We start from the raw sequence: 13,005 nt of genomic DNA, 5'->3' as shown, positions 1-13,005 counted from the left end.
GGTCTGTTTCTAATTTTTGTAGATGCTATGTTAATGTGTTAATTTTGGTTCTTTCTTCTTTTTGGATGTGTGCATTTATTGCAAAAATTGTCCTCTTAACCCCTCTTTCACCATGTTAAGGACAAGGGTTTTGGGGTCATGGTTAGAATTCTGCCTTCAAAATGTCCACAGCCTTTATTTTTATAAATACCAAATTATAGTACCAATTTTCAACAGTGAATTAATTCTATGGAAACAGCCTAAAGTATTTTAATAATCAGATGGGCAACCAAATTGCTGTAAGAAGTAGACTTGAATATATAGCAATATGAGTGTTTTGTTTACATGACTCATAAACAGGATTTGAAGGCAATTTCCAGATGGGAGTTTTCTTAATTCACATTTGATTATGCTGTTGCAAAGTGAGTGTCTTTTATGGGAACATATCTGTTGAGGGGTGGGTGGGAAGAGAGAGAAAGTGAGAAGCATTTTGAATGGAAACACAGTACCGAAGAGTGTGAAGTCCCAAATTCCCTTCCTCAGTTTCAGACAGACTGATCTCCTGGGTCAAATATTTATTAACTCACAATGGAAAAACAAAGGGAATTATTTCCCATTCCCTCCCACCTGCATGTGACATTGGGCCAGAGGGGTAAAATTCTTGTCTAGCTCAGCAATTCCAAAGAGGAGCAAAGCCTCCTGGGCACTATTTAGGGGAGATAGTGAGAGGCAAGTTTTTGCATTTCTGTGGAATTTGGACAGGTTTTGCATCTATTACAGGTGGGTGGTCTAAATGATCTGCAGACAGTTTAACTCCTTGGGGGTTTTGGTCCTGGAATATGCCTAATATCTCAAAAGCAACTGAGTTCTGAATGGGTTTCTGGAAGAAAAACCTCAGAATCAAAAATGATCTCATTAAAACAGGGAGTGGCTACTGAAGTCAAGGTCCCAACGGGAGCTGTTTTTCCTCAGACTTCCTTTATTTGGCTTTCTTCAGCCAAGAAATATAATAAGTAAATAAATAAGTAACAAAGCCTACATCATGAACTGTTTTTCAAAAGCTGTCCCTTTCCTGCTCTCTAGTTTTTGTAATGTTATATAGGAAGAGACAGGGAGAGCAAAGGGGGGGAAAGAAGGGTGGTCTCCATTGACCAAACTACAGAATAAAGTAAGAAAGACCAAATAAGGAAAAAACACTGGACCCAAAAGTTCAGAATTACATAAATATACCAGACTCTCTGATTTGAAAAAGGGAGAATAAACATTATCTTTCAGAGACAAAAACCAACTCAAAGAACTAGGTTATGTAAAAAAACAAAACAAAACAATTAAATTTATTGTCGTGTGTTCCCACTCATGGCAACTCCGTGGGACTGAGGAGGTTTCTGTAAATCTTTTCAGAAGCTGACTGCCACATCTTTTTCCCATGGAGCCATTGGTGGATTCAAACTGCTGACCTGTTGGTTAGCAACACAGTGCTTAATTTACTGTGCCACCAGGGATCCTGAGGTGATATGAACCCTACATTAATGGACTACTTTCCTAAGTTAGCATGCGTAGGATTTATAAGACCTGAGTTAGGTAGCTAAAAGGAAGAAATTATGCCTGATGAAGATTCTGGGTCCTTCAAGAGACTCCCACCCACTCACTCCCTCACCCACATGCTCCTTAGGAGCAAAGGTGCAGAGACTTCATCTCTTTCTGACTCATAGCACATTTATGTAGGGTTTCCAAGATTGCAAATGTTTACAGGAGCAGAATGTCTCATCTTTCTCCCACAGAGTCGCTGATGGGTTTGAACCATTTCATTCTTTGTATCTGACCAAGTGTTCCTCTCCACCATCATGAACTCTGTGTTAACTGGCATTTTATAATTTTTTTCCATTGCTGGTTCAAACTGTCACAAACAAGTTTATTAAAGTAAATATTTTAAAGTTAGTTAAATATTAAAGTTATTGAAGTCTGTCTTTAACCATCTTGTCTCTTCCCTTTCATTTATTCATTTATTTGTTTATTTATTGGCAGGGAGGGGACAAGATGAAAATATCCAACTTTAAGACATACAGATTCCTCTCAGTCACAGAACTTCAACCACTTCATTTAAAATTGGTGGAGAATTTATCTTGGGTGGCTCTTAAACATGAATGTTAAAAACTTAGTTAATTATTTAAATCTTACTTTTAAAGCCCTTTGTGATCCAGAGTTTAACCATCAACAAAAAGTAAAGAGAGAAAATAACTTCGAAACAATCTAATGTAATAATTGAGGGTGTGGGCTCCCAAGTCAGACAGACCTGCTTACAAAGTCTGGCCCTTCCTCTTAATACCAATGTGCCCTTAGATAAATTACATAGCCGTTCTTAGGCTGTTTCCTCACCTATACATTGGAAATAATTATACTAAATTCTGAATAAAATAACATGTAAAACTAGAACATGGTAAACATTCAAATCTTAGCTATCTTAGTATTTTACAAACTCTGGGGATTTCAAGCATAATCATTTTAAGGTTGGGCTTTAAAAACTTTATACTTAACAAAAAGAAAAAAAACACACCAAGATTCCCTTAAGGAAAACTGGATCATAAGACTGTGGTAGACAAAAGCCTCTTCTCACTGAACTCCATTAACCTCAACCCTGAACTTGAATCTTTGCCCCAAGGCTCTAGAAAGAATCTCATCCTCTGTTGCTCATCCAAATAGTCCCCCTCCCAATCCTTTAGCTTTCCATAAAACCTCCTACCAGCTCTTCACTATTATCATTGACAGCCTCTTTTGTTTGCTTGGCTGATGAATTTTTTTTTTGAGTACCATTAGCAGCATTAGCTTTCACCTGTCCTAATTGGTTTTTGGGTTTTTAATGGCCTCGAATGCTCTTACACTTACCTTTTTGGATGAGGTTTAGAACACACGGCTCACCCATCAAATGACTGTGTTAGTTACAACAGGCTTGCTTTGAGGTACAAGCCTAGTAAGTAAGAAACGACAGAGTGGCACTGTGTCGACAGTGGCACTGTGTCGTTTCTTACTTGATATTGGTAAAGAATATTGAATATACCACAGACTGCCAGAAGAATGAAAAGATCTGTTTTGGAAGAAGTACAGCCAGAATGCTCCTTAGAAGCCAAGATTGTTGTTGTTGTTATGTGCCGTGGAGTCGGTTCTGACTCACAGAAACCCTTTACAGGGTTTCTGAGGCTGTAAATATTTACGGAAGCAGAAAGCCTCATCTTTTTCCTGTGGAACAGCTGGTAGTTTTGAACTGGTGACCCTGAGGTTCACAGCCCAATTCGTAACCACTACACTACCAGAGCTCCTTAGATAGAGAGACCTAATCTCATGTACATTGGACATGCTATCAGGAGGGACCAGTCTCTAGAGAAAGGGTGTCAAGGTAAAGTAGAGGGTGGGTAGAAAAGACCCTCAATGAGATGGATTGACAAAATGGCTGCCACAATAGGCTGAGACATTGATTATGAAGACGGTATGGGACTATGTACTATTTTGTTCTATTGTTCGCTTACTATTGTCTATGGATGCTTTGAGGAATCTTTAAGTGACACAAACAAGGAAGCAATTGACTATTAACCTAAAGATTGGTGGTTCTTAACACATCCTCTGAAAAAAGCTCACAGTTACGAAAACCCTACAGACTGCAGTTCTACCCTCAAACACATGGACTTTCTATGAGTCCAAATCAACCTGATGCCAGGTAGTTTATGTATAAAGGTATTGTTCCATCGCAACAGCAGAATTGAGTAGTTTCAACAGAAACCACATAGCCCACAAAGTCTGAACTATTTACTCTGTAAGCTCTGACAGAAAATTTTTGCCAACCCTTGTACATTTAAAGTAAGTTATAGCTTCCTCAAAGCCTCTATTGGCTTCCTGGTGTGTTTTGGTCATGTGGTATGGATACAGCAGCCATATTTCAATTTCTTGGGATAGTCCTGTCAAATATGATTCCTCTAATGTCCTCACATGTATATATGAGGGTATTTATACCAATTTGATAATATATTTGTTCTTTGGTGTAAAAAATAGTCATGTAAGAAAGAGGACATGGAACTAGGATATTATTGCTGATGCCAGATGGATCTTGGCTGAAAGCAGACAACACCAGAAAGATGTTTTCTTGTGCTTTATTGACCATGCAAAGGCATTCAACTGTGTGTATTATAACAAACTATGGATAACACTGTGAAGAATGGGTTTTCCAGAACACTTAACTGTGCTCATGAGGAACCTGTACATAGACCAAGAGGCAGTCATTAGAACAACACAAGGAAATACTGCTTTTGCTCTGTGCCTTCGAGTAGGTTTACACACATAGCAACCATGTACAGGGTCTCCAAGACTATAAATCTTTGTTGTCGTTGTTGATGTTAAGTGCCGTTGAGTTGGTTCCAACTCATAGCGACCCTGTATAGGGTTTCCAAGAAGCAGCTGGTGAGTTTGAACTGCCGACCTTGTGATTTAAACCTACCTTGCAGTCCAATGCTTTGTCCCATAGCACCACACAGCATAAAATTTCATTTTTCTTGCAGGAACCAGCTGGTGGATTTGAACTGATGACCTTATATCTAGCAGCTCAAGTATAACTTAACACAATACCACAGCTCCTTAGGAGATATGGTGGCTGTGTGCCGTGGAGTCGGTTCCAACTCATAGCAACCCTGTACAGGGTTTCCGAGGCTGTAAATCTTAACGAGAGCAGAACGCCTCATCTTTCTCCCACAGAACAGCTGGTAGTTTTGAACTGCTGACCTTGTGGTTCACAGCCCGATTCATAACCACTATGCAACCTAATTTAAAATCAGGAAAGTTATATGCCAGGGTTTTATCCTTTCACCAGGGTTATTCAGTGTATATGTTGACAAGCTGTATTATATGAAGAAGAATTGGATGAAGACTCATTAATAACCTACAAAATGCATATAACACAGCCTTGCTTGCTGGAAGGGAAGAAGACTTAAAATACTTACTGATGAAGATCAAACTACAGCCTTCAGTATGAATTGCACCTCAATATAAAGAAAGCAAAAAACCCTCCCAACTGGACCGATAAAATAACATTATACTAAATGCATAAAAGATTGAAGTTGTCAAAGACTTCATTTTGCTTGGATCTACAATTGGTGCTCATGGAAATAGTAGTCAAAAAAAAAATCAAATGACATATTGCATTAGGCAAATCTGCTGCAAAAGACATCTTGAAGGTGTTAAAGAAAAAAGATGTCAGTTTGAGGACTAAATATTCCTAACTCAAGCCATGATATTTTCAATAGCCTCACATGCATGGGTCAGTTGAACAGTGAATAAGGAAGACTGTAGGAGAATCGACACATTTGAAGGGTGATGGTGGAGAAGAATATTTAAAGTACCATAAACTTCCAGAAGAATAAACAAATCTATCTGGGATGAAATACAGTCAGAATTCTCCTTAGAAGTTGGAATTGTGAGATGTCATCTTTTATACTTAAGACATGTTGTCAGGAGGGACCAGTGGTTGTAGAAGGACGTCATGTTTGGTAAAGTGGAGTGTCTGCAAAAAGGAGGAAGACCTCTAATGAGATGGATTGGCACTTGGCCATAACACTGTGAGGATGGCACAGGCCTGGAAAATGTTTTGTTCTGTTGTACATAGGATTGCTATGAGTTGGAACCTACTCAATGGCACCTAACAACAACCACATGGGAATGGGTGCTGGGTCCCTGAGGCATGCTGAAAACTGAGAAATTAGCAAAGAAGTTATAACAATTAGTACAATCATTATTAGTTTTGAAGCTTTCTAAACATTTGTGATTTTTTACTTATTGTAATTTAGCTCTTCATGTTAAAACATCGATAAGGATTTTCGTTTTCTTCAGTCAGAGATAGTAAAGGAAATTTGCATCAGTGAACAATTACCCAGCTTCCCTCCTTACGCAGGCCTAAGGCTATACAAACATGTTTAAAAGAAATACTCTATAGGCAAACAAAATTCTTGACATGAATAGGGCCTATAAATGTTAGTATCTGTATAAGATAACTTGATAAGAAGGCACTTAGAGAATTTTGCATTTGCTTGGTAACATTTTTTAGTGACGACTGGATTTATGGCGATAAGTAGATTCTGTGAAACTAAACCAGATAGAATAAGAAAAGAAGCATAGATAACAGAAAGAGGAGAACTGATTTAAAAAGGAAGATAAACGCTAAAGTTTTTGTTGTTTCATCGTTTCCAATACATGAAAACACAACAATTCAAATATAACATTTAAAAAATGAGACCAACAAGTCTATTAACCCAAAGATTGGTGGCAATCTATTAACCTAAAGTCTCAGTCTTGAAAACTCAATCTGGCAATGTATGAAAAGGATGTATTTCCTGGAATTATTCTTTAAGTGAACATCTTAGCACAGTTCAAGCTACCCTAAACTTAGAACTCCTTACTTACTGACAAATTAATTAATTTTCTTATATAATTGCCCCACCTATGCAATGGAATTTCCTTTACTGCCAACAGATCACACTGGAACTAGTCTCAAGAACTTGGAGGCTACAAAAGTAGAAGTTTCTTAAGCTTGGAAAAGAAACTTAATTAAGGAAGTTAGTTAGGGTATATACTTTTAGATTATATCTATTATCTTTACCAAGAAAAGCATGACTTATGGAAGTGGTCTAGTTTAGTCCTGAGGCAATGATGAGAATTTGTGGTTCATGGAGAAAGAAGAGCCAGAACTCAGGCGCTTCATCCAGCTGAAATATGAAAGCAAAGTACTAGGTAAGAAGGAGAAAGAATCCAGATTCACGACTAAGCAGGTACACAATGGAGACCAATGATGAATGGGGTTTGGTAGAGATGTATTTTGGGGCAAGTGGCATTTGGGTAATTGTTCCTGGTCCTTCTCTTAAAATGTGTGCAGTCATATCTGGGAATAGCTCATAGCTATTAGTATTGCATCAGGCATTGTTATGAATTAAATTGTGTTCCCCAAAAATATGTGCTGTAGATTCTAGCCCCTATATCTGTAGAAAGAGGCCTTGGTGGCTTAACAGTTAAACACTCAGCTGTTTGAATCCACCAGCAAAATAGACCTAGTGACTTACTTGCATAAAGATTACAGTCTGAGAAATATTATGGGGCAGTTCTACTCTGTCCTAAAGGGTCACTATGAATCCAAATCAACCCAACAGCACACAACAGTTGGGGACTGTATTATTAGTGACAAAAGTGTCACCAAATATTTCCAATAGAATTTATAAAATACCTGATTAGTTGCTTAATAAAAAATGCAGAAGGTACAACTAGAATTTAGTAGGGATCTTTTAATTGCAAATGTAATCACTTAAAATTCATCACCACAGCTTAGATGTAAGTGAATATCTCCATATCCAAATTCACCTTAACTCAGGATTGATCTGCCTGAGCCATGCATAGTAGTCTCCTACTGATTCTCACTGTTGCTGCTGCTCTTCTGAAATTTAGCTGAGTCCTCCATTTGGCGTAGTGTATTGAGTTCTACATTCCAAACTGTTTGCTTTGGGGCTCATTGCCGCCGGTCTTACTGACTACCTGGTAGGTACTTGATTTAGCCATCTTCTACATCCAGTACTGGGACACGAGGCTAGCTCAGAATCTTATTCCTGCCATGGATTGGTCTTGCAGAATCCCGAGGGGGTCATAGAACGCTTGTGTTGGCTCAGTCTCTCTCTGTGCTTTAATGCAGGAGGTTACCATATCCACTTCTCTGTTGTTGTTCAGTGCCATCGAGTTGATTCCAACTCATAGAGACCTTGCACAGGGTTTCCAAGCAGTGGCTGGTGAATTTGAACTGCCAACCTTGCAGATCAAACAGACCTTTGGGTCCAGTGCCTTATCCCAGCATTACATCAGGACCCCTGAATTGGTCTGAGATGCATTGTGAGATAGTCCTGTCAGTATTCCAGATGAGAAATAATTTAGCTGAGGGATTCTAAAACCTGTCTGGGAGTCTTCACTTGTCCGAACTCAACAGGGCTTTCATCCCTGGTTGGGGGGAAAGGAGCAACCAGCATCTAAACACCTGGATTTCTCGCCCCTCATTCTACAGCAACCTCGCTACTATCTCCCTGCTATGAGACAAGAAACTGCTGTTAATCTTTACTTGGCATTCTTCCCTATATCATAGCTAACATATAAACTCCTACCATTTACACTCCAGGGTCTTCCCTGGGCTCCAGCTCACTCTTCCACTCAAGTCTTTTTAGAAATCAAAACAAAACTACTCTCTTCTGCTGTTGGTTCTCACAAATCAAAAAAAGCTTTGGTTGTAGACTATTATACTTGCCATGAGTGAAAACAACAACAAAAAAATCATTTAGTAAGTCAGAAGTCAGTGGAAGTCTTTGTTTTTGACTGTTCTGACCTCCCCATGTAGCCCTGGATGCTCTTGATCCAGTAGGGGGAATGCTGCAGGGCAACAGAGATAATTTTAAAAAAGGAAAACCTCTGTTTAAAATCTCGATGTATTATCTGATTACATAAATAACAGAAGGTTCAGTTAGGTTCAACAGAAAAGAAAGGAATTTATTGGCAGAAATCCCAGTGGTTCTCCTCATACATTGCTGGCCTCCTTTCTCAACTCTTTTGCTAGTTCTTCCTGTTTCCCTGGCCTATAACCATTGGGGATCCCCAGAGATCAGGGCCCAAATTCTTCTCTTCTCCATGTATGCTCCTGAGGGATCTTCCACAGATTCCAGACTTTAAATTCCATCTCTATCTAAATGACCCCTAAGTGCTTGTGCCCAATTCAGTGCTCTGTCCTCGACTCCACACTCATAAAGCAAACTCTCCACTTGATGTTTTCCTTGTAGCTATCTGAAAACACTCTTAATATGTTCAAAACCAAAGGCTGATGACCCTGAATCCTTCCTCTCTGTCCCATCCTCAGTAATGATTCCTCTACCCCACTAGTTATCAAGTCAATACCTCCTGGTTATCCATTCTCCTGGTGTTTGCTCACAGCCCACGGCCAAACCATTGGCAAATCCTATTGTCTCTTCTTTAAAGATACATCCACAATCGGATGACTCCACTGCTACAATGCTGGTCCAAGTTACCATCATTTCCACCTGATTATTGCAGCTGCCTCCCAACTGTTCTTCCTCCTTGCCCATCTAGAATATCTTCACACAATAGCTAGCTGAGTCTTCTAAAATGTGATTCCACTAATTAACTACTTTGATAATAACATTTTAATTATTCCTATCATGTTCAGAGTAAAATCCAAAGCCCTTATCATGGCTCCTAAACTTCCCAGGATGCAACACCACTTTTGCCAAATACCATCATTCAAAGCAAGCCATAAGGCCATTCCAGGCTCAACCAAAACCAAACACACTGCCATCAAGTTGAATCTCACAGTTTGAATATACAGTTGATGCTGTATAGGGTTTTTGAGGCTGTAAATCTTTACAAGAATAGAAAGCCTCATCTTTCTCCTGTAGAGCTGTTGGTAGGTTTGAACTGCTGGTCTGTTGTTGTTGTTAAGTGCCATTGAGTCGATTCCAACTAATAGTGACCCTGTATAGGGTTTCCGAAGAGCAGCTGGTGAGATTGAACCACCAACCTTGAAGTTCAAATGACTTTGCAGTCTGATGGACGCATTAGCCCACAGCGCCACACCAGGACTCTACAGCGACACCCGGGCTCTGTGTGTCCATATTCAAAGGATGGCTTTATTCTAGCACTTGATGGGAAGACCTACAAATCACACTGTGGGGACAAGGAGGAGTGGGGATTACTGTTATTTTTACATATCACTCTGCCACATCACATGGAAACCAAGGAAGAGTTTAACAATTAGCCTAGGGAGGCACCAGCATTTAGCCAAGAATGTGTGGTCTTCTCTCTAGATTTTAACTTTATGTAACTCTATTTCAAATTCCCAATCTCATAATCTCAGTTCAAATTCTAGATTCCCAGTAGAACTAATGGGTCTATCTTATGTCAGGAGAATTTCTTGACCCCTTCTTGTTCCAATTCACAGCACTAGTATGGTGGTGTAGGATAAGCACTGGGTTGCTTGGCAGTTCAAACCCACCAGACATCCATCAGAAACCCTATAAGGGTCACTATGAGTTGGAACCAACTCAATGGCATTTAACAACAACAACAGAGGACAGATTAAATTTAGGTTGGCCTTGTGGAACAAGAGGCAAAGAAATGGAAATTACCAGGAAAATAAGAGGAAAGGCCCCATCCTTAAAGTATCTATTGCAACAGCTAAAGATGAATATTCAAAACTCTAAAATTTGAAATGTACTACCTTTGAAATATTCAGACTCCTATGAAATAAGTGGAAAAAATTTATCTGAAGAGAGTCTTGCTAGGTGGCTAGGGTGAATTTAACATAAATCTGTAAGAGAAACTGAAATGTTTAAAGGAATTGAATTGCCAACTACTCAGAGAGGGCTTGGGGCTAAGATGAGGATATAAAGCATATGTATGAAATTCAAAAAGGTTGTGGAAAAGTGGAATCTGAAGAAAAAAGTAAAAAATATCAACTTTAGTTCTCAACATACGCTCCATTAAGTTTAAGATACTTTTGTAAGTGATGATATTAGCCATTTTAGTTCTTCCCCAAAGAACTGAGGGGCCTAGGAACTTATTCATGTCAATGCAGTCCTTTTAAGATTATTAAATGAAGAAAAGTTGGTGCCCTTTTAAGATTTTTAAACAAAAATAAATGAGAAGGAGTCAAGTCAGTACTGTGGATATAGTTTTCTAATTGAAAGTCTCCCAAAATTGCCCTTGTTTGGTGAGAGGAACAAGCATTGTTAGATGGAGAAAGATCCTCCAGTGAAGCTTTCCCCAGAATTTTTCTGCTAAAAAGTTTTGGCTAACTTTCTCAAAACTCTCCTAACGAATAGATGTTATTGGCCTTTGGCGCTTCAGAAAGCAAAATGCCTTGAACATCCTCCAAATTGTTGTCATGACTTTAACTCTTGACTGGGCCACTTCCATCTCTTAGTGGTGGTGGTGATTATGTGCCATGGAATCTGTTCCGACTTGTAGCGACCCTGTACAAGATTTCTGAGGCTGTAAATCTTTACCGGAGCAGAAAGCCTCATCTTTCTTTCTCAGAACAGCTGGTAATTTTGAACTGCTGACCTTGAGATTAGCAGCTTAATTTGTAACCACTTTGTGCTTTGTCCTCAGTATCCTACTGGTAAATCCATGTTTCATCTCCAATTCTTCAAGGAAATACTTCAGGATCTTGATTTTATTTGTTTAAAATTTCCATGGAAAACTCTGCTCTTGCCCACTGCTGATCTAAGCACAGCTTGGGCACCCATCGAGCAGAACGATTGCTCAACTTAAAATTTTCAGTCACAATTGTTGAACGAACGGAGATGTCTGTTGTTTCTGCAATAAATTGTTGCACCTTCTGAATCATCTAACAAAATGATTGTTTCCTCACAAATTGATATGGATGGGCTTGCTGCTGTGGTTTCATCTTCAACATTGTCTTGTTTCTTAAAATGAGTGATCCATTTGTAAATTGCTAATTTCTTTGGGATATTGTCCCCATAAACTTTTCATAAAGCATTCATGATTTCACCATTTTGTGTTTCAAACTTCAGCATAGACTGGATGCTTGTTTTTGTTCAATTTTAGCAGAATTCATGTTGCTCTGATAGGGACTCTTTTCAAACTTATGTGTTGTCTTTGTTATCTAGTGCTGCTATAACATGTATAGCACTAGTGAGTGACTTTAACAAACAGAAATTTATTCTCTCACAGTTTAGGAGGCTAGTCAGCATTCAGAGCCCTGACTTTCTAGAAAGATCCTTGTCTCCTTTCAGTATCAGTATGCTCAACATTCTTGGGAGTTCTCCATGCGTCTAGGTATCAATCTTCTAGTGCAGGGACCCCAGCTCCAAAGGACACATTCCACTCCTGTCTCTTCTATTTTGGTGGTAGTAGGTCTCTCATACTTTCACATATTTATTCAACCTGTATGCTGTGCTTAGGTCACTTTTCTCTCCTTTTATATCTCAAAAGATATTGACTCAAAATGCAGCCTAATCTTTCAACCTTGGAACAACAGGGCTCTGTGGTGCAGGGATCAAAGCATAATCTGAATGAGTAAAAGAGGGGAAATAATGTTCAGGTGACACATTGTATAATGGATATTGGTTTCCCTGGCATACTAACATAATATAGACACTTGAATGGGATAGAAAGGAATATCAGGAATTATGATTACAGAAAGCTTATAAGCCTGTCTTCAGCTTATAATAGATTGGAATACCTAAATGGGGTTCTAAAACTTGCCCAGTGGAATAGGCTTCTTATGGAAACTTTGTAGAGTATGGGGCCTGAGATGGAGTCCTGAATCCCATACATAACCTTCTGAGGTGGAGCATTACCATTTGAAAGGACATGCAGACCAACCCAGAGCAGCTAAAGGAACAGAAGATACTTCTGTTCATCAAGTCACTTCTAGCCAAACCCCTTCTAAGACTGAAACTCAAAGGAAACACACGAGCAGGCTTGTAAGCTCACTGGTGAACATGTTGGTCTGCTTGTGAGTAGAAGTGGGGTAAAGACAATAATGAAGACATGGGCAGAGCTTAACCATGTTCCATGGACTCCTGTTGACCTTGAGACGAGAGAGAGGAGAAAAGGGCTGGATGGTCCGAAGTCTGGCAAGACTTGGGAAACATTGAGCCCATGGACACTGACCTGGCCACTGGGGTCTGGAGCTGAGAGTGAACTTTCTAGCTGATATGAAGTGGGGGGAGGTGTGCAGGAACGTCCAAGCTTGCAGATAGTACCTATTTGACCTAGCTTGGATGGCTTGATGATCAAAACTCGACTAGAGGAAGATAAAGAAATTTGACACAGGAAAAAAAGTGTAAATTGCTACCACTTGATGAACCTGACCGTATCTTATAGATGTTGTTGTTGTTGTCAGGTGCCATCGAGTCGGAACCGACTCATAGCAACCCCTTGCACAGCAGAACGAAACAATGTCCGATCCTGGGCCAACCTCAC

This window comes from Chrysochloris asiatica, unplaced genomic scaffold (genome assembly GCF_000296735.1).
Source record: "Chrysochloris asiatica unplaced genomic scaffold, ChrAsi1.0 scaffold00067, whole genome shotgun sequence".
NCBI lineage: Eukaryota > Metazoa > Chordata > Mammalia > Afrosoricida > Chrysochloridae > Chrysochloris > Chrysochloris asiatica.
The sequence above is the reverse complement of the archived record's forward strand: the minus strand, read 5'-3'. Positions refer to the sequence as shown.